This window comes from Pipistrellus hanaki, assembly GCF_964339955.1.
Source record: "Pipistrellus hanaki genome assembly, chromosome: 12".
Classification (NCBI taxonomy): Eukaryota; Metazoa; Chordata; class Mammalia; order Chiroptera; family Vespertilionidae; genus Pipistrellus; species Pipistrellus hanaki.
The window spans coordinates 51,976,262-51,996,307 of NC_140514.1; the positions used below are offsets into that span (position 1 = coordinate 51,976,262).

The following is a 20,046-nucleotide window of genomic DNA, read 5'->3' on the forward strand; positions in this document are numbered from 1 at the left end:
GGTGTCCCTGTCACCAGTGCCTAAATTTGTTGTCATCTGTTACCTTCAGCTTTCAATCCAGTTTTCTTATATAATAAGCACAAATTTGGACAAAGTGCTTTTCAAATGTAATAGGCTAAAATGTTGTCATTGTGTTTCCTACTTTAGAAGCATGTCCTGATGAAAGTGGAAACCAGTTGTTACTCATAAATACAGCCTTTTAACAAGTGGCTTTCAACATATTCTTGATACTGTTCACATTTACACAGCAGATGGTGCAGGCCCTCTACCCTCTGCACACTGCCCCCCACTCAGCAACTCCACTGGAGACCTTGTCACTGGTGTGCTACGAGGACTTCCCTTGGCTCTCGGTCTCACCAACCCATGCCCATCCTTGTCTTTCTGTTTGACCCTCTTCTCTCCCATATTCTTTAGGACTTTGTTCCAATAAATCATCTTGATTTCATTCTCTCCCTAGATCACATGTGTCAAACACAAGGCCCGCGGGCCAAATCCAGCCCGCCAGGCCTTGCAATGTGGCCCGCACCGCGCTGTCATCACTGCACTCCGCTGTCAGTTTATGACATTGTCAGTTTATGACTGTTCAGTAAACCATTCGGCCCGCGATTTAGGCTGGATTTTAGATTTTGGCCCCTTCTCTGATTGAGTTCGACACCCCTACCCTAGATGCACAGCGTTAGGCAGTAAGAGTGTTTGAGACCTGTGGCAGAGACTGTTACTTGCCTACCAAGTATCCAGAATTATCTGGTTCCACTCAAGCAGCAACAGGACCAGCTAAAGGATTAGACTCCCAGCCTCCTTTGGAGCTACAGATTGCCAGAAGGAGGTGGGCACAAGTTTCATATGAGAAACACACTGGCATGTGCCCCTTTTGGGCTTAATCCCCTTCTACTTTCTGACTAAAGCATCCATGTGATTGCAGCCGACTTAGCATAACATTCCTGATGACATTGTGGGGCCGCTACAACCCAGCTCCTGACTGTCCTTTTACACTGCTGTTATTGCAAAAGAAGTAACTTCCATCCTGGTTTCTCTTAGTAGCAGCTGCAGCATTTCCCAGTAAAGCCACCAGGCCATCACAAAAACAAAAACACACAGTCACCCTAGCTTTCTACTCCCCACTTTTCAAATCGCTTGACCAACAGAAGAGCATCTGTATTCCTGCCTCTACTTCGTCATTGCTTTCCAGTAACTCCATGGGTCAGAATTTAGGACTTCCATTTCCAGTGTAGAACTAGGTACTTGGAGGGGGTATGGATGCAAAAGGGGCCATACTAAACCTGGTAAGCACAGGGGAGGCCTGCATGGCTGGTCTTACAAACTCAGAGGCTGAAAGAAACCACAAAAGATTATCTGAAATGAAAACTTCCTAACTAAACAAGTCATGGTGAGTAGTCATGCCCTAAGCATGTATCTTCTTTTGCAAAGATCAGTCTTTACCTTAACTGAGCCTGTCTAATCTTTTTGTATCTATGAACTAACATACTTTGGGAATGTCATTTTAACTTCCCTTTTTCAGAACCCCTTACACCAGAGCAGAGACCCTAAAACTGATCATTGCTATTGTTGTGTTGTTAATTATCCTATACCCTCCAATGTAAAAGATGTGTCTATTTTTTATGCAGTCCCAGAGATTTCCCCACTTTGCTTTATCCCACCTCCCTAATCTATCACCAGTGGGTTTCGTGTAACCCTCCTTATGCCTCATCCTTTGATTGTAATGTATAAAAGGAGGTGCAAAACTGCCATTCTCTGGAGCATTTTCTCAGTCTGTTAAGATTTTGCTCCCTGGCAATTGTCATCAGTTTGACTCAAATAAGCTCATAAAAAAATCATACAGGTTTGGATTTTTCTTATGTCAACATTTACTTGGTGTAGTGTGACAGGATTCCATAGAAGCGCACCCAAGACCATCTTGCAGACCCGGACCCATTCTAGGTACCAGCAGGGGCCCGAGGACTCCTCATTTTGTATCAGGTGAACTTGGGCGAGTTTCCGTTGGAATTTCAAACCTCCCTGTTTTAAGGTAAATCCTTGAGGTGGAGCTAAATGTAAATGGTTGAGAGAACCCAGGCTAAAGATAAGAGTGGATATGACTAAGAACAGGAGGGAAAAAATTAGTTTGGCTTTTCATTTGGAATTGCATTCTGAGAATCTGAGCAAAACATTTTACCTCATAAATGAGAGCCTGAACTCATTCAACTCTGAAGATGAGGGGCCCTTCCTCCAGCCCAAATCTCAGGTATTCCTAGGTGACTGACAAGCTTTGTGGAGGTGTCAGAGGATATCCCTAACTAATGTGCAGGAGCCACATAGGAAATGCCAACCAACTGTAATGAAATACCTGACTCTTCTGGGGCCATGCACATATAGGTTGGTTACCTAGCATTTGAGCCCTCATAGCTGTATTAGACTGTCAGGGAAAGAAACCAAGAAATGTAAGAGGGTTGAATGAGACTCAGGAGGTGACAGCTCCTTGGAGCTCAACCCATAAGCTGCCTCTTAACCAGATGAAGATAATGATTTCCTTTCTATACAGTATCCCTAGAAATTTGTTCAGACTCCAAAGATTTCAAAATAAAACATATTAACATGGGAAATCATGCCTCCAAGGCCAGAAACTCCCAACCTCAGCCCCCATTAATATTCCTGCAGGTATCTATATATATGAAAGCCTAAGAGACCTGGCCTACTGGATGGTAGCTATAACATGCACTGACCACCAGGGGACAGAGGCTCAATGCTGGAGCTGCTGAGCAACAGCAACTTTGCAGAGTGCCCTCTTGCACTCCAGAACCCCTTGGGGGATATCGGACTGCCAGTTTCAGTCCAATCCCCACAGGCTAGGCTGAGGGACCCCACTGATGCACGAATCTGTGCACTGGGCCTCTAATAAAATAACTAAGAAGCCTTTACTTGCAAGTATTTACAGAAATGAAAAGATTTAACTAGAAATGTTACCAACTTTATATTCTGAAACCTAATTGTGTTTTACTAGAGGCCTGATGCATAACATTCATGCATGGGTAGGGTCCCTAAACCTGGCCAGCGATCAGGGCCGATTGGAGCTTTCTGGCTGCCAGCTGGTGCCTTCCTTCATTCCACGCTGCCCCTGGTGGTCAACACACGTCATAGCAAACGATGGAACTCCTGTCATATATTAGCCTTTTATATATATAGATTGTAATAAGTGATACTAGATTCATGCCATTTTAAAAACTGAGGTAAAATATACATAAAATAAAAATAAACATTTTAGTCCTGGCTAGTGTGGCTCAGTTGACTAAGCGATGTCCCATGGAACAAAAGGTGGCCAGCTTGATTCCCAGGTCAGAGCACGTACCCAGATTATGGGTCCAATCCCATCAGGGTGCATACAAGAGGCAGCTGATCAATGTTTCTCATGTGATGTTTATCTCCCTCTCCCTATCTAAAATCAATAAAAACATATTTTTAAGAAAATTACCAAAAAATTAAAAAACATTTTGAACTATACAACTCAGTAGCTTTAGAATCTGAAGAATGTTGTACAACCATTAGCTCTCTAATCCTTAAACATTTTCATCACTGTAAAAGGAAGCCCTATATTTTAAGCAGTATTTCCCATTCTCCCCTCCCTGATCACCTCATTACCACTAACTTCCTCCTGTTTCTATAGCTATGTTTTTTTATATGCTGGTTCTTCACATATTTCACTTCTAATTGACAGAGCTTTATTAATCATTTGTATTATTTTACTCACTTTTTGTTGTTATTTATTTACTTATTTTTAGCCATACAATATACAAAATGAATCTATGCGGTCTCCATTTCTGGTCCTCAGATATCAGTGTTCTCTCCTGGGAGTTTTCTGTTGATTATTCAGGAAGTTCTTCTGTATTTTAGTTGTAATCCCAGCTACTATAATAAAAATAAAACTTAAATATCAAGAACAAAACTCTGACTATTCAAATAATAAAACAATGCCAATGCAACACAGCAATGAGAGCAATCAAATTATAGACATGTTAACATTTTTAGCTACAAAATGAAAGTTTCTTTTGCTGCTAATGTATATTTACTCAGAGTCCTCAGACTTTGCTGCGCAAGATTTTACACAAGACTGGCAAGTAACCAATGCTAACATAGCCAGAAACGTGGTTGAGGAAGTAGCTTCCACCTCTTGCTTTTCTATTATCTGCTGGGCTTCAGTCATTAACTTCTTCAGATGACCTTGGTCCCTTGTGTAGCCTTCAGTTTTCTACTTCTTCCACTTTGCTGTCATCAGTCTTTTGAACTAAGGGACAAGGAGCTTCTCTGGGTCCATTGTGGTGATGCATGTAATGCTCTGGCACCCAAATTGGCTGCTCTGCTCCTTCTGGAAAGATACAAAACACAACCTCTTTCCCACAGAATTACTGAATCTGATAAAAACTCTTGTCTGGTTTGTGTATCCTTCCACCAGGCTAACTCGGCAGAGGCTATTGTATAAGAGGCCTGATGCCTTTCGGCTGCTGTACGACCCTCTGCATCACAATTCTAAAAATTTAAAGTATAAAGAGCATGACTGAGTTTGTTTTGAGGTGACACATAACATCCCCCCCTTTTTTTTGTTTTAGTAATTGCATTTTGAAGACTATGATTGGCTCTTCCCACTATTGAGTGACATCCATTTGCCAGATTTGATTAGGTTTAAGTCCTCAGGGATTTGCCCCTAATGCTGGCACAGGGAGGTGGACAACAAACTGAGGGCATTGCTTGACACTTGGCAAGCCTGCTCTCAGGAAATATGGAGTTCCTTGTGCAAGGCAGAGGCATTTTGATGATGGAGGGCATGTGAGGCCTGTGCCATGGGAAATGGAGTGACCTCCTCTCCTGAGGCAGCGAGGTGATCTACTTCCTCATTGCCTGCAGACAAGGTACCCGGAGGCCAGAATGGGGTCTAATATGGCCAATGAAACATGGAAACTGTCATTCTCAAACAGCCTTTTGAAGGCTGCAAAATAAGTGAAAGAGTTCCTCCGAATTAGTGTGCCCTATAGTAGCTGTTTCAATAACTTTGGCCATTCTTACCACATAAGCACTATCACTATAGGTTGATGGGCTCCATAGCAAAATCTGTCAAGGCATAAATAAGAGCTTGTATTTCTACCCATTGTGCTGAAATATAAAAGGTTTGAAGGACTTTTGCTTCCCTGCTGCAGTAGATCCAGCCTTTCCAGAACTGGATCTATGTGCAAAAATGGTGAATGCCTGGGGTATAACATCTTCAATGCGACAACTAATACCATTCCCTGAACGTATGCAGCACAAATACCGATAAAATGCTTCCATGACTAATCTCCAGGTGAGAGACAAGCCTCTGCGACAATATTAAGCCTCTGGTAACCTTCCGCTATTAGTTCCCCTGAACTTTATTTGACCTAGGGTGTGGACAGTAAATGACACTAACTGTATTTCTGCTATCAGTCTTTTTGAGTACTTTGGCATAAGCTATTTACTTTCTGTTTGGGAGGCAAAATATAAATCACTGACTTTTAAGTGTCCTTGGTTTAGGGAAGATAGGATTTACCAAATGCTTGGCATTCAAATTTTTTAGATGGTTGCAAACTGCTATTACATGTGAGTCACAAAATTAGAAAATTGACTCTGTAGGTCTTTGCATACACTTAATAAAAACTCTCTTAGGATTTCTAAGTATATTGAATAAATTTGTCATTTCTCCCATAGAGATTTTTAGATAAAGTCTTAACTAATTAATGTCCCCTTTAAAAGTCACTTAAGATCTCAGAAACATCACGATGAGAGAGAATCATTGATTGGCTGCCTCCTGCATGCCCCCTACTGGGGTCTGAGTCAACAGCCCGGGCATATGCCCTGACTGGGAATTGAACTGTGACCTCCTGGTTCATAGGTTGATGGTGAACCACTGAGCCACACGAGTTGGGCAGTTTTGTTCATTTTAGATTGATCACTGGTGTAGGAGACTTATGTACAGGGTTTTTGCATAATCGAATGGCACTGCACTCAGTATTTGACCCTGTGATTCTAGGAAAACCTTTAAAATGACATTGTCTTTTATTGATAAGGATTTGCTACTGGGTGCATATAAATGGTTATTGAAGCAAAGAAACTCACTAAGAGGTACTGCAGGGTCCTCTTGTGGAGACAGCAGGCCTACTGAGTAAGCACACAAGAACGCAGGATATTCACATGCACCCAAATAAAACAACTGCTAAGCAGGGCCTTTAGCTCAAGAAGCAATTGTTGGCTGCATGAATGGCTGGCATGATGTCAAGTAGCTGCTGCCTGTGGCCTGAAGAACATCAGGGCAGGATCAGGAGCCATCATGGGGCTGGTATGAAAGATGAATAATGAATTTGCCCTTTCCTAGGGAGAAAGTGTCTTTTTATGAGATTTTTGTCCAGGTATGCAAACTAGGTGTGTTTCCCTGGGGCGTCTAATCACATTTTAGCAACAAGGCAGAAAGAAACAAAGGATGCTGAGTGGGTGCTAGGCCCACAGGTGGAGTTCATACAGAAAGTTTTAGCCCCAAAGGTTAGGGCAGAAACAAAGTACCTGTCCTGTGGTTTAAGAGTATGCATTCTTGCCTGGCCAGCATGTCTCAGTGGTTGAGCATTGACCTATGAACCAGGAGGTCATGGTTCAATTCTCAGTCTGGGCACATGCCTGGGCTTGATCTCCAGTGTGGGGCATGCAGGAGGCGCCAATCAATGATTCTCTCTCATTATTGATGTTTCTCTTTCTCTCTCCCTCTTCCTTCCTCTCTGAATCAATAAAACTGTATATTTTTTAAAAAGAGTATGCATTCCAGAGCTAGAGCCCTTTGGTTTGAATGTTACCTTTGCCCTTTAGTAACTGTGCAACTTTGCACAAGTTAATTAATTTTTCTGAGCTTCAGTTTCCTCAACTATAAAATACAGACGATAATATAACACCAGGATATTATAATGTTTTATATTATAATTTAATACAAAGTAATATTTGTGTCCTACTTGGGACAGGGCCTTGCACATAGTAAGCATTAGGTGTTTATACGTCAGACCTGGAGTCCCAGGTGCCAATACTGCTCAACAAACCATCACAAACCAATGGCATAGACCAGTGTTTCCCAACCTTCTCTCATGATGAGAATCACCTGGTGGAGTTGTTAAAACACAGATTCCTGAATCCCAACTAAGAAGTGCTAAACTAGAATTTTTGAGAACATATAGGTAAAATTGCATACCTAACTTAGTGCTCTGTATATAACATCTGTCTTAGAGCACTAGTTAAGTATACAATTTTACCTATATGTTCCCAAAAATTCTAGTTTAGCACTTCTTAGTTGGGATTCAGGAATCTGTGTTTTAACAACTCCACCAGGTGATTCTCATCATGAGAGAAGGTTGGGAAACACTGGCATAGACAACCACCCTTTTAGATGCTCACGTTGTGTGGATCAAGACCCATTGGGCATGGCTTGCCTTTGCTTCACAACGTTGGGGGCCTTGGTGAGGAAGACTTGGAATGCTGGGAAGGACTCAGGGGGCTGGGCCAGCCCTTCACTCATATATCTGAGGCCAGCAGGGACCATGGGCAGAGCGCCTGCTCATGCCTTGGTCATGGCCTGGCTTTGCTCATCGTGGTAGCTGGGTTCCGAAAGTGAGTGTTTCAAAACATATGAAAGTTAGAAGAAAATCTGACTCTCTCTCCCTCTCCCTTCCTCTCTGTAAAAAATCAATAAAATATATATTTTTTTAAAAAAAGAAGAGGAAGAAAGCCATATAGCCTTTTGTTCCTGAGCCCCAGGCGTCACAGGGAGTCACCCCCACTACCCTGTACTGGTTGAAGCTGTCACCCAGGCTGATATTCAAGGGGAGGTGATATAGACCCCACCTCTCCACGGTATTTGATGGGACAGGAGAGCCTCAACAGCCCCATCTGCTTTGGGAGTCCCATGTGCACTGCGTAGTGGGCAGAGCTGCCACCCAGGTTGCTTCCAGAGGAGTAGAGCCCTGTGTAGGCTCTGGTCACACCCACTGGGTGGGCTTGCCTGAGAGGACTCTAAACTCATGCCACTTCGCATAGGGACCGTGGTGCAGGACTTTCAAGTGACTGGCAAGGCCACAATGCCAGGATCTGAACCTTGCTTTGCACCTCCTGCCTTCCAGTACCAGGGCTGATCTATCCTGATACCAGAACTAGTGCTGAGTTGCTGTCTTTAGCCCACAGAGGTTGCCTGTGCTCCTTGGTTTTAGTTATAGGCTGCTTTTTCATTTTTAAAATCAGCCATAGGATTAAGGACACTGTCGTTTTAAAAGCCACACTCCTGGCCTGAAATCTCATCAGTGAATCCGAGGACAAATGTTCCCATGGTAATGGTTAAAATAGAAGCTTTGGAAAAAGTGGCAGAATGAGATGAATGTCATTGAAATATAACTGCATTTACTGTAAGTGCGAGCTTGGGGAAGAATCTGTTCTAGGAAGAGAAGCTCTATGGTGCTTGTGACATGGAAAACCCAAATCCTTAGCTGATTGCTGCTTTTGTGTTTTGAATTTTTATAGTGTGTATTGTTATGGATACTTCTCAGTGTCCTTCTTACCAAAGCTATTTAAAAGGACCCTGCCGCTGAAACTGGTTTGGCTCAGTGGATAGAGTGTCTGTCTGCGGACTGAAAGGTCCCAGGTTCGATTTCGGTCAAGGGCATGTACCTTGGTTGCGGGCACATCCCCAATAGGGGGTGTGCAGGAGGCAGCTGGTCGAAGTATCTCTCTCAACGATGTTTCTAGCTCTCTATCCCTCTCCCTTCCTCTCTGTAAAAAATCAATAAGATATATATATAAAAAAATAAAAATAAAAGGACCCTGCCACTCCAAAGGAAAATAAGAACCACATAGTTCAATTATTTTTCTTTTTCTTTTTTTAAACCTCACCTGAGGATATGTTTTTATTGATTTTTTAAAAAATTGACTGAGCCATTTGGCTGGGCTAGTTTACCTTTAATCTCAGAATGTAGCTTTTCCTTTGTTCTCACTGAGCAACATTTCTACATTTCTATAATATATATCTCCTGCCTTAGCAGTCAAGTTGTACATTGGACATATTTGAAAGGCAGGGCTTAATGTTTTTTGGTGTGAAGAAAAAAAAAAAGCTTGTGCTTTTCTGATTTTAAATCAATACATTCTTGCCATATAAAATTTTTTAAAATGTACAAAGAAAGTAAAATATCCTAAATCCAGCCACACACAAATAAAGCACTGCTAACTATTTGATGAATATACTTTCAAATCACAATCTTTCTGTGGATTTAGAGATAGTTCTGTTTTATTGCTGATGTTAAAAATATTCTGGGACCTATTTTTATGATAATACATAGTTACATTATGTGTAATGGCAAACACATTCCAAAGGATCAGTACACCATAACTTATTTAATAATAACACTGTCATAATGAGCCAAGGAAAATTTGGCCTAAAGCTAAAAATTATTCTTTTACATATTGCAAGACAAATGATTTCATGTTTATATATATCTAGGCTGCTTTAATGAACATGTTGCACATTCATCCTTATGCAGTTGGCCAATTATATTCTAAGTGTATATATATATTCCTAGAAGTAAAAGATGTATGCATCCTTGAGTAAGAGATGTATACACTTACTATTTTGATATTTCAATTACTAAAGTTGCCCTTGGAAATGTACCAGTTTACCTTCCCATAAGCACTTTTGTCAGCATTAGATTTATACCAAGATTTGTAAACAAACAAATATCAATCAAGCAGTTTTATTATTTTTTAATATATTTTTATTGATTTCAGAGAGGAAGGAAGAGGAAGAGAGAGAGAGAAATATCTATGATGAGAGAAAAATCATTGATCAGCTGCCTCCTGCACACTCTCTATTGGGGATAAAGCCTGCAACCAAGAGTCCTGGTCAGGGCACATGTCTGGATTTTGGGCTTAATCTCCAGTAGGGGGTGTGCAAGAGCCAGCCAATCAATGTTTCTCATGGATATTTCTATCTATTTCTCTTCCTCTCTCTCTAAAATCATTAAAAACATATTTTATAAAAAGAAAAAGTATTTAAAGTAAAAAAAGAAAACGAGTCTTAAAGAATAAGGGCATGTAAGAAATTCAATTCAATATTTACAAAAACACTTTCTCCTTGGGAACTCAGGGCCGAAGGGTGGCCTGAGAACAGGTCCAGGTATTTTAAAGTCTCTTGTAAGCCCTGGTTAAATGATTTTCCTACTCATATTTGTAGCCTCTATGGCAGAGGCAGGGAACTTTTTTCAGCCAAGGGCCATTTGGATATTTATAACATCATTCACAAGCCACACAAAATTATCAACTTAAAAACCAGCCTCTATATTTGATCATTTAATTAACTCACCCCTAATGCCTTGGCAGGGCCATATGACACGCAGGCTGGACATTCCCCACCCGTTCCATGGGAAGATAAGCTCCACATAACTCATAAAGAGTGTGAATTATGGGCTATTGGTACCTCACAGTCAGCCAGCTCCTATAAGGAGCAAGACCAGCCATCTCTGATGTGGGCCATCAGGGGTGGCCACTTGCCCACGTATGCTCCCTCTAGTCATTCTGCATAACAGACCTGTCTATGTGGACAATTGGCCATTGCCCAGGAGGCAGCTGGGAGGGGCCTCACTGAGGCCCAGCATTTTGTGGTAGAACATGCAGTAGCTGCAGTTGTGGACCAGTGTCCTATGAAGAGACACAGACCAAGGGCAAACCCTTCTTATGAGAAAGTGGCTAAGTAGGAAAGCTCAAAAGTCCCCCAGACAAGAGATCAAATTCTACACTTCCAGCCCCAACTGCAGGTGGGAGCTGGCTGTCCCCAGCTCCCAGCACTGATGTGAGGACACTCGCATCGCCTAGCTGGGTGACCTAGTGCTGTAGGTGGAAATGACTGTCTCCACCTCCCAGCACTGAGGTATAAATTGCTCCACTTCCTGCCCTAGCTTGTTTGGCTCAGTGGATAGAGCATCAGCCTACAGATTGAAGGGTCCCAGATTTGATTCCGGGTTGCAGGCTAGATGCCCGGTTGGGGGCATGCAGGAGGCAGCCGATCAATGGTCCTCTCTCATCACTAGTGTTTCTTTCTCTCTCTCTCCTTTCCCTTCCTCTCTGAAATCAATAAAAATATATTTTGAAAAATTGCTCCACTTCCCAACCAGGTTCTTCCCTAGTGACAGTAAGGGTGCGGCTTAGCTCAGGCTCTCCTCTGAGTACCAAATTGAACAGAAAACATGCTCTTTCCTTGCAGTTTACAAATATCCCAGGGTTTATTCTGATCTGGCTAGCCTAGGATGGACCTTGTTCCTGAGGACAATTCAGTGCCCTGAGTGGCCAGGCCTAGGTCACTTGTCAACCTATGTGGCTGAGGCGGGAGGGAAGGTTCCAGGAGAAGGAAAGGGAAGCACTTTAAGTAGAGGGAGGGGGCTGGATGCTGAGTGGCTGAAATGCAAATGTCTCCCAGAAATGGAGAAGACTCTGGGCTTGAGGCCATCCTTCATCCTAACCTGTCCCCTCCCCCATAGGGCTAGGCTCCTGTTGGAGTTCCTGACACGTGTGTTTCCAGTCCCATCATAGGGCACTGTCACTGGTTTCTCCCAGGTCTTTCTCTTCAGTTTTTGTTTACCCAGCTTATATGAGAGTGTCTTCTCTTAGATTTCAACTAGTGAGGGGAGGAGATAAAAGGTAGTTGCCCAAATAATTAAATGTCATAGTGGACACACACACACACACACACACACACGCACACAAACAAAAAAAAAACAACCACAAAACCATACAGTGCAAACTCAAAGGGCAAGATTGAAGGGAATAGGAAAGCGATTCTCTAGAAACAATGGAGTGGCAGTCAGGGTCCAAAAATGTGTTATTGAAAGAGAGGCTGGGGCTGGAGTACATAGTGTTAGGTTTGTCTGGGCTAATACAGATCCCATGAGGCTGACCCCCTACCTAGAGAAAGCCCCCAGCTGCTGCCCTGCCCCTGTAACCATAGAGCCCACTGCAGCAAGAGCAGTGGGATTCTGTACCCTGCAGGCAGCTCACACAAGAGGAAGGAGCTGGCCCATGCGTGATCAGTTTTCCATCCCCATCATCAGAGTGGCCATCTTTTACTTTTCCTGAGCAGTGAGAGGACAGGAGTATTACCCCACTGGAGCTCCTTGCATACAGAAGGCAATAGGTTTCCAAAGGTTTCTAAAAGGTGGCATTTAAGATGGGTCTGCCTAGGTGCTAAGCAGGAGGGATTGAGAGTGTTCAGGCTAACGCTCTTACGTGCAGTTTCTTGTCACCCCACTGTGGTCCTACCTTTGTCTCAAGGCTCTAATGACCATCCTCCTACTTGCCTCCGGCCTGGGCTGCTATATGCAGAACCTCTGCACCCTGGTGTTTGGGTTCTGACTTGCTGGCACATGGTTTTGCACATCTGAACCCTAAGATACTCTCCCAGCTCCAGCTGGCTTGGTTCCTCTGCACCTGCTACCTTGCAATGAGTCAGCCTATCTTCAGACCCTGCTGTTGGGCTTCTCATTGTACACTGGGCCAGGCTGGAGACAGATAGTAACCAAAGCTGAGCGAGCAAAGCGCTGACTAGAAGGAAGAAAGAGGAGGAAGGAGTGGAAGTCTCATGTAATTCACTCCGAGCTCTAGGCCCTCCACTGTCCACTTGGGAAAATTCCTGCCTACAGGAGGCAGGGAAGCCTTACTCCCAGAGCAGGGCTGGTGGAGGCTGTTTGAAGAAGATTCTCACTGGGAATTTTCATCTGGTTCTGAGAAGGGTTGGCCTATATGCAGCTGCATCCTTGATGACAAACCCGGATGCTTTCATTAATTATTTTAGATTATAAATTGGGGAAATTGCCTGCTATGAAGAGATTCACATACTGATTAGTAACCAGATGGACATTGCAAACACTTTCCATTCTGAATAGAGCTTTGGGTTATATATCAATTTTAAGAGAAGGAAAGGCAATTATCACTGCATTATGGCCTGACCATTGAAGCTGGTACTTGCAGATAAATTTCTTCATGCAACACTGATAATTGGTGCTTCACTCTGCCAGGTTCCCAAACTGGGAGAGATGATGTCCAGTCATCTCACCTGCAAGCCACAAGAAAGGGCAGGACAGAGGGCAACGATATCTGTTGAGGGCCAGCAGGGAAGGCTGGCTGCAGAGGGGAGTGTGCAGTGTCAACAGCACTTCCTGGGCAGAGATGGAGAGCCCATGACCTAAACCTCAATACAGCTTCTCTGAACAGGCCTACTCTATTGAGCTCAATGAGTCTGCTGCAGGCTGGGTTCCCCAGACAGCTGACTTTGAGATGGTGTTGGGGTTGCTCTCAGGTTCCTCACCTATGGAGGAAGCAGCCTTGGGTCAGAGGGAGGTGGGGTATACTCCCCACAGAGGCCTCAGCTGACCCCATTGAGAGAGTTCTGAAGATGAATGGCCTTTTGAGTCGTCCCAAGGGACAGTCTTTATACCCCAGCTTCAGCCAGTCTTTGAATGCTTGCCGTCTCCAGAAAGGAGAGCGTGACCTTGGGTTGGGTAGCTCTCTTCACTTGGAGTAAATTCCCAAAGAGGGCTGTTAGCCAGCAACAGTTCCAGCAACCACCTTTAGTCATGAAGGTAGACCTAGATCGTTGATCATGTTGTCCATTATTCCTTTGCTACTCAAGAGTCACTTCTTTGTATAAATTCTGGGAGCAGCTCTACTTTTCCTGGAGGAAAGTGATGGTAATGGGACAAACCACAGTCTGAATCTCGTCTTAAAGCCCCAAATGACAATTGTCATCTTCCTCCTCTACTACCCATTTTATTTTTTTATTTTTTAATAAATGTACTAGAAGCCTGGAGCACGAAATTTGTGCACAGGGTGGGGGGTGTCCCTCAGCCCAGCCTGCACCCTCTCCAATCTAGGATCCCTTTCACAATCCAGGACTGCTGGCTCCCAACTGCTTGCCTGCCTGCCTTCCTGATTGCCCCTAACCGCTTTTGCCTGCCAGCCTGATTACCCCCAAACCACCCCCATGCCAGCCTGATTGATGTCTAATTGCTCTCCTGCCTGCCCGTTTGCCCCCAACTTCCCTCCTCTGCCAGCCTGGCCACCCCTAATACCCTCCCCTGCAGGGTTGATCACCTCAAACTGCCCTCTCTTGCAGACATGGTGCCTCCCAACTGCCCTCCCCTGCTGGCCATCTTGTTGTGGCCATCTTGTGTCCACATGGGGGCAGCCATTTTGTGTGTTGGAGTGATGGTCAATCTGCATATTACTCTTTTATTAGATAGGATAGAGGCCTGGTACACGGGTAGGAGCCTGCTTGTTTGCACTGAAGGGTGTCCCGGATCAGGGTGGGGGTTCCCTTGGGGTGTGGGGCAGCCTGGGCAAGGGGCCTGTGGTGGTTTGCAGGCCAGCCATGCCCCCGGCGACCTAGGCAGAGGCCCTGGTATCTGGAATTTACCTTCTACAATGAAACTTTGTAGCCTGGAGTTGAGCCAAACCCCCTGCCCGCCGTTTGTTTGGTTTTATGTATCTTCTATAATTGAAACTTTGTAGTCTGGAGTGGAGGCCTAGGCTGGCCAGGGCAGGTGGAAAGCTTTGCTTCCTGTTGCCGGGGCAATCCTAGCCTGTTCTCTCCAGCTCTGCGGCTGCCTCCATTTTTCTTGGGATTTATCTTCTATAATTGAAACTTTGTATCCTTGAGTGGAGGCCTAGGCTGCCCAAAATGTGTGGAAGGCTTGGCTTCCTCTATTGCCGGGGAAACCCAAGCCTCTCAACTGCTCTCTGTGGCTGCAGCCATCTTGGTTGGGGTTGACTTGTATACTTGCTCTGATTGGCTGGTGGGCACGGCTTGAGTGAAGTGATGGTTAATTTGCATATTACTTTTATTAGGTAGAATTATTATTGATTTCAGAGTGGAAGGGAAAGGGAGAGCTAGAAACATCAATGATGAGAGAATCAGATTGGCTGCCTCCTGCATGCCCCCTACTGGGGATCAAGCTCGCAACCAGGGCATGTGCTCTTGATAGGATCTGAACCTAACATACTTCAGTCTGCAGGCTGACACTTTCATACACTGGGCCAAACTGGTCAGGGCTATTTTAGATTCTTTTAACTCTCAGGAAGGATCTCTGCTGAGCCTCTGGTCACCATGCCATTTTCAGGCCATGGCTGCTGTACTTGTCTACTTACCATTAAAACTGAGCAAGGGTGTAACAGACACCCAACTGGACCATCTGGGTGCCAAACATCTTTTTTGTTCCATTGTGTAACCAAAGCCCTAGCTTTTCCTGATGAGCAGGGTCAATTGTTCCTTCCAAGACAGTGCCTCACCCTTCTTGCCTACTGGTCCCTTGGCATGAGGAGTTCAAAGTGCCTGGTGGCAAGTGTAAATTAAAGTTCAATAGGGCTTTTGCTCTTATCCTCTAATAGAAATATTTCCTTTTTTGGGAACCAGGGTTTCAAACCCTCAAAGCTCAGAGTTGTGGTGACAGAAATACCCCCAGTGGGATCATTGGGTTAATGGCAAGAGGAGCCACTCCTACTTCCACCCCTTGATCCCTGGACTTATCCATTCCTCTTTGGGACATAGCACCATATCGATTGTTGATCGAGTATAAACGACTGATCACCAACTGGTGGTCCACGAGTAAATTTTGGTGGTCTCTAAAAAAATTTGGATATTATTTGCATTTTTATGTTTTATTAATCCTAATAAATAATAAAACAAATATTCTAAGAAATTCTTATATTCTGACTGAATGACAATTTTCGCTTTACAGAGACTCGTACATTTTGTGAATTCTCCTTTCTAGTAACTAGAGAAGGGGAAACAAGAGAGGTGCAAGCGGCTTCAGTATTGTTTCGACTATTACAGCAGTCTCCCGCTCTGCGATTACTGATTCTCATCTGATTGTTTTATTTGTGTATGGTATGAAACTGTGTATTTTCTTTAATGGTATCAAACAGTTTAATTAAACTATAATTTCTTGTTTGGTTTTAGATTCAAATGAAATAAACCCATAATGAGTGAAAAAAAAGCAAAAAAATATTTTGCATTCCTTTAATAATACAAAAGATAATATAACAAATGATAAAAGTAACAATAGTAATATGTGTACTTCACTTAACCGTGAGCTGATCAATGAATCAGAGTGTCCACAGTCCTCATCAGGCACCATTCGGAAGAATATTCGAACTGGAGGTGGAGAGAAGAAAAATCTCAAAGTATCAAGAAAACATGATTCAAACTACTTGAAATTTGGATTTAAGAACCTGGTAGTGAGCTGGATCCACGGCCGATCTGGTTGTGTGTTCTGAGTTTATCCAATGATGCCTTGAAACCTTTGAAACTTGAAAGACACTTGCAATCAAAACATCCGGATTTAGCTAAAAAAAACAACTCACGTGAATATTTTCAAAGAATGTGCAAAAAATATGCAAAAGCAAGTAATTGCTCTAGCAAAAATGACTGCTGGAGATAAATCCTTATTAAAGGCTTATCTGATAGCACTTCAGATCGAGAAAAATAAAAAACCGTATACAACTGGAGAAGAATTAATAAGTCTTGTATGTTACAAGCCAGTGAAGAGGTTTTGGGAAAGCAGACGTCCAGAAACTGAAAGCAATTCCTATGTCCGCTAATACAGTCAAATACAGAATTGAAGACATGGCTGAAGATATTGAAAATCAAGTTATAAAAATGGTGAAAAATTAACCATTTTATTCAATTCAACTTGACAAAACAACAATGTAAGTAACAAGACACTTCTCCTTTGTTTTGTGAGAGTTGAGTGCAAAGGAGTTATAGGAAGAACTATTTTGCTCAACTTGCCAAGTTGAACAACTAGCTCTGAGATTTTTGAAGCACTTAATAGTTATTCCCTAGAACACAGAATTGAATGGAAAAAATGTATTGGGATATGTACAGATGGTGTCACAAACATGACTGGACTCAGGAATTTTGCAAAGATGAAAAATGTTGGTCACCAAGACATTTTGTCTATATACTTCATTATACATCGTGAGCAACTTGCAGCAAAATAAATGTTCCCAGAACTACATGAAGTATTATCAGATGTTATTGAAATTATAAATGAAATTTGTCACAAGGCACTCAATTCTAGAATATTGGAGGCATTTTGTGAAATGGGTTCCCACTATACTCACCTTCTTCACGCTGAGGTGAGATGGCTGTCGAGGGGCAAGATATTAATGCTCTGCAGGAAGAAGTCAAATATTTTTCCAGTGGCAAAATAATCTGAAAGTATAAGAACTCTTCTCTGACGATGAGCGGGTAGCCAAGCTTGCTTACCTGGCAGATATTTTTTCACTATTAAATGAACTAAACATATCCTTGCAAGGACAACTTAAGGACATGTTCACACTACGAGATAAAATGGATGCTTTTCAAAAGAAAATATTACTGTGGCAAATGTGATTGGCTGAAAATCTGCAAATGTTTTCAAATTTTGATGAATATATGAGAGAGAAGGATCTCAACTGGCAGGTGGTACTAGTAACCCTTGTTCAACAGCACTTACAATCACAAAAGCTTCATCAATCTATCACCTGATGATAGTCTCAAAGCTAAATTCCAGTCATCCTTATCAAGACCTCATTTTTTGGATCTCCATTAAAAGTGAATACCCATTGCTGAGTGAAAAAGCAATGAAAATTTTGATTCTATTTTCAATAACGTATTTGTGTGAAAAAACATTTTCATCTGTGAGCAATTAAAACTCAGAACTGGTCTCGGCTTGAAATAAACACAGCTCTCCGTCTTGTAGTAATGTCACTGGAGCTAAAAATCCATAAACTTATTTCAAGCAAACAGAGGCAAATATCACTGTAAAATTTGTAATAATTAAATAAGCTTCAATTATTTCATAAAAATTAAACTTACTTGAATAAATTAGAATTAAACAAACTGAAGATTTTGTTATGATTAAATAAGCATAATGTTATATTAAATAGGTGCTTTTCATATTAATAAAATGGAAGTTCTCTGATCATTTTACAAATGTAGTTATCTTTTTAAAAAATCATATTAGTTGTCCGCGGGACTTAAAATTATGAATTTATGGTCCGTGAGATCCAAAAGTTTGGCAACCACTGGTACACACTGTGTCCTGGAAGATGGTGCCCCATCCTTAGCTGTTGGCATTTCTGTGTTGGCAGCCCAGCTGTGCCTTCACAGGCCATCCTTCTCTCTGTTCGGGCTGGATCTCCTGGATGGTACAGAATGAGATAGGCCTATGGTCTTCTCCCACTGTCATGACTCCTTTGCTGTGTAAGGGGTCCTTTGGTCTGATATGATGTTATGTGGGATCTACCAATGGGTCAGACATTCAGTAAACACAAGATAGTGGTAGTGGCTGAGGCCCTACAGGCAGAAAAAGCAAACCATACCCAGAATGTGATGCCTGCAGTCAAAATAAATTGCTGCCATTTCCATGATGGATGGTATCAGATGTAGTCATCTTGTCATTAAGTGGCTGGTTGCTCTCCTAGTCTAGAGGAAGACAGCTATTTGGCTGGGGGGGGAGGGGGGGCGGGGACACGACCAGGGGAGAAGGGCAGCACTGAATTTGTTGCTGGCAGGTTGGACATTCAGCAATGGCAGGATCTCTTTCAGCCTTTGTGAATGGAGCCCATGCTCTGGGGTCCATGTATGGCTCCTATCTCTGCCATCATGGCTACTCCATTCATGTTCCCATTGTGCCAGTGATGAGATGGCCAGTAGCATCTGACATTAATTGGTGAGTCATTCTATTTAGTTGTTCAATGCCTCTTTCAAGAAGATGCATCTGGAGGGCATCCACACATTTCTTTCCCACCCACATAGTCCATCCACTCAGCCCTCATCTTTAAAAAAAAAAAAAAATTTTTTATTGATTTTTTTTTTTTTTTTACAGAGAAGAAGGGAGAGGGAGAGAGAGAAAAAAACATTGATGAGAGAGAAACATCAATCAGCTGCTTCCTGCACACCTCCTACTGGGCGTGTGCCCGAAACCAAGGTACATGCCCTTGACAAGAATCAAACCTGGGACCCTTGAGTCCACAGGTCAAGGCTCTATCCACTGAGCCAAACCAGTTAGGCAAGTCCTTATCTTTGATATTCTAATCTTTCTTCTCCCAGGACCTGGTCAACCAGCCAAGCCAACAGCTAGTGACATGAGTTCGTATGTATTCTAACCATGGCTACATTTCTGTTCATGCCAAGTGAATGACCAGGTACACCAATGAGAAAATTTATCCATTGGGAGAATTTCCCTTGCCACTGTCTTTCAAGATCACCCCAGAGTGGAGCTATAGTAAAGCCATCATTCATTTTTGGCTTACAGACATACCATTCGGACATATCAGTAAATCAAGCTTTGCTTTTTCCCGCCTCCTTGGTCAGCTGGTCATAAGGGACCCAACTCTTATGCAGTCTTATGTGTGAACTAAGGCAGAAGTGTTGGAGCAAAATGGTAGGTGATATGGATGTCTAGGCCATTTGCTGAGTAGCTTATCAGTATCCTGGCCCTACTCATGCCCAATTCTGGATGCACCACTTCTGTCTTACTATGGGTTATTTTTAGGCCTATTCAACTTTATGTTTTGGTAATTTAGTAGGCAGAGCCCAATTTAAATAAGATGAGCTCATGATGAAGTACTTTGGATCAACTTAAAAATATACAAAGGGAGCCGAGACCTGCTTGGCTCAGTGGATGGAGCATTGGCCTGCAGACTGAAAGGTCCCAGGTTCGATTCCAGTCAAGGACATGTACCTTGGTTGCGGGCACATCCCCAATAGGGCGTGTGCAAGAGGCAGCTGATCGATGATTCTCTCATTGATGTTTCTAACTCTCTATCCCTCTCTCTTCCTCTCTGTAAAAAATCAATAAAATATGTATTTTTTAAAATATATACAAAGGGAATTACATTTTTCAATGTTGTTCTGGAACACACAAGCGAGTTTGTTGACAATGGATTGGGAGGTTAGGCTAGAGAGTACTGTTAAGGTCTAAACAAAAAAGTGGT

The 20,046-nt window shown here is 42.8% G+C and overlaps 2 long non-coding RNA genes across 2 annotated transcripts; both read right to left on the reverse strand.

Moving 5' to 3' along the window:
• Nucleotides 1-2,027: 2,027 nt before the first annotated feature.
• Nucleotides 2,028-7,094, reverse strand: LOC311630757. The gene is made up of 2 exons (XR_014796448.1): nucleotides 2,917-7,094; nucleotides 2,028-2,881 (listed from the first exon to the last, which is right to left on the reverse strand). It is a non-coding gene; the product is annotated as an uncharacterized lncRNA (long non-coding RNA).
• An 8,973-nt stretch (nucleotides 7,095-16,067) lies between these two features.
• LOC311630759 lies at nucleotides 16,068-17,500 on the reverse strand. The gene is made up of 2 exons (XR_014796449.1): nucleotides 17,188-17,500; nucleotides 16,068-16,407 (listed from the first exon to the last, which is right to left on the reverse strand). It is a non-coding gene; the product is annotated as an uncharacterized lncRNA (long non-coding RNA).
• Between the last annotated feature and the right edge of the window lie 2,546 nt (nucleotides 17,501-20,046).